Genomic DNA, 2,702 nt, shown 5'->3' with positions numbered 1-2,702 from the left:
TTTGTTCTACAATTATCATCCATTAGAGATTCTTGTTCATTCGTCATCAACCGAAGCTTCGAATACATTAAATTCAGAATTGGTGGAGAAATGGTCATTATGTTCAATGTAGCCCTTTTCCAATATATATCACCAATTTCAAATTTGTAAAGATCTATGGAGTCTCGCCATTTGCAGACTGCCACTCCATCAAATAAATTTGAGCCTTTTATCCAGTTATTTGCACTCTTATTTGTTTTTATTCAACAAATGTTTTGCATGTTTTAATTGAGAAAATATCATTTGTTTTAAACAATAAAATTTTCCATAAATCGTTTTTTAAACAAAGTGAACATTCATAAAGACGAAAGGATACTTAAGAGATCTCCAATGCTCTCCCAATGGTAGTATGATCTCCAACAGGGTAAGACATTTGTTCGTATTCCTGGAATGACTATATTTTTCTACCTCCGGAACCCTGAGTGGTATGATTTTGAGAGGTTCACCAGTTGTCCCTTCAGCAGGGCAGTTGTTTCTTTCTTCCTCAGCAGGTATGTTCTCTCTGGCAGATCCGATTTTTGGTGGTTGGTCCCCAGAATCCCTTTATCCCTCGGATAGATTCCCCAGTAGAGTGGCTTGTGTGGCAGATTCTACTTGTGCATTAAACTCTTTTCCTCAGCTGAGACTGATGATTCATCCCCTGCAGAGATTTTGTTGTCTCTGATCCCCGACGGATTGAATTTCCCCGGTGATCCTGGTTTTCTCTCCTGAGATGTAGTACCGGGTGGTTGACTCCTGGATCCTGTGTGTCTTAAATATGTTTGTTTGTCAGCATTCATCATACATAAACCATGCATACACATGCATAATTATAACATTCAGATAGTCATGTTGCATTCTTTGCCATATATCGTTCGTTTGTTGTCTCCTGCTAGTTGGTGATATAGATCTCCCCAAGCAGATGTGTGTGTCTGATCTCTCCATATAGAGTCAGCTCCATAGGCAGAAAGCGTTTATCCTTTATTCCATATTCCCCACCGAGACATGTCCTCGTGGATGATGGTTGTGTTTGTTTCCCCCCAACATATATATTGGGAAGGGTTCCCCTGCAGAGTTATATCCTCACCAGGACGAGTCTTGATTTCAGTTTGCCTCTTTGGTTTGTTCCTAATTTGGCCCCTCGAAGCTGTTTCCTTTGTTTCCCCGCGATATCAATAAATAATTGCTCAGTAATTAGTAATCATTCATCTTATCCCCGGCGGAATCTGCGGTTTTCTACCCTGATACCGGTAGTTGTAAACCCTATTTTCTCCCCTTTGCAGAGTTAACCTTTGGTTCATCATAATCGATGACGGTTACTTTTCCGTGGTTTCCTACCCAGTAACCGATAGGTGTAATCCCCTCCTTGATCGTTATCTTCATCCAGTATTCGATGTTGATATTTCCCTCTTTTACCTGGATAATTGCCCTGCGCTCGCAATTTATCCCCAGCGAGTTATCTCTCATTTACCCTATTGTTGATGACGATTGTTTCTCCCCTGGATTGGTCATCATTATATACCTAGTTTCGGTATCCCGATGCCTTTTCTTTCCGGTCGATTTATCCTTTATTAACCCAGTAACCGGTTGTGGATAATCTTCCATGCGAGTATATTATCTACGTTCTGACGGTAATAGATAGTATATCTCACGCACTCTTCGATCAAAGCCTTTTGTTCTTCCCCAGTTGAGTAAGATTCGTTTCCCCTTTGCGGAGTCGAGTGTCCATCCTATAATCGAGTTTGCTTTTAGCCCTCTTTCGGATGATGAGTGTCTTGGGAATATTCCCCGATTCACGCCTCGGTTGGTCACCTATTATATGCCCAGTAACCGGTATCCTTGGTGGTCCTCCCTTTCTGCTCCCTATTTTGACTTTTTGTCCCCTGTGGAGTCAGATTTCCCTGAGTTGAAATATACCTTTTTAGGTCTTCCTCAGATGTTTTGGAGTTTTGATATCTCTCACCCTTATACCGGTCTTAGATATTCATTTCTTCCCGAGCATGTTGTATCTCTGACTCTCCTGTCGGTGTTCAGATCACATGTCTCATTGAGCTTGTTACCCAGTAACCGGTAATACCTCATCTCGCTGCTCCCCAGGAGAGTCTTGTTAAGACATCCCCAGCGAGGTCCCTTAGTGGATTGTTTTTGTCTGGATTTCTATCCGAAGTATCCGTTGTGGACAGTTTCGCTGTATTGGCATATTCCCCAATACATGCATCTTTGAGTCAGCTCGAGTCGTTCCATTGGTTTATTCCCTTTGGAACTTTGCTCCCCAAAACTTTGAGTCGTGTCCTGCTCACGCATTTCTTTCTTATCCCCATAAGAGTCCCCAAGTTTTTGACCCATGGGATGAACCACTCATGTGGATTGTCGGTGTCTCCTGTTTTTCTTTACTCCTTTGTGGACGCATATTCCCCACAAAGTATTATCCCTTTTGCATACGTACATTTGCATCATGAGGTCTCTTAGGGACCAAAATTCGTCTCTTTGATTATTATTTAAGCCCATTCTACCTCGTCGAGATGAAGATTTTAACCTTCACTTCTTCGTCTAGAATGACCTTAAATAGGGGCATCTGTAAGACCCCAATTTTGTCCCTAAGATCCCTCATGGCATCATAACATTTCATTTGCATAGCCTCAAGGATCATTGAGCATCTTGGTTCCCTTGCCTTTGGGTGGGAC

This window comes from Lathyrus oleraceus, chromosome 5 (genome assembly GCF_024323335.1).
Source record: "Lathyrus oleraceus cultivar Zhongwan6 chromosome 5, CAAS_Psat_ZW6_1.0, whole genome shotgun sequence".
Taxonomy (NCBI): domain Eukaryota; kingdom Viridiplantae; phylum Streptophyta; class Magnoliopsida; order Fabales; family Fabaceae; genus Lathyrus; species Lathyrus oleraceus.
This window is presented reverse-complemented; position numbering follows the sequence as displayed.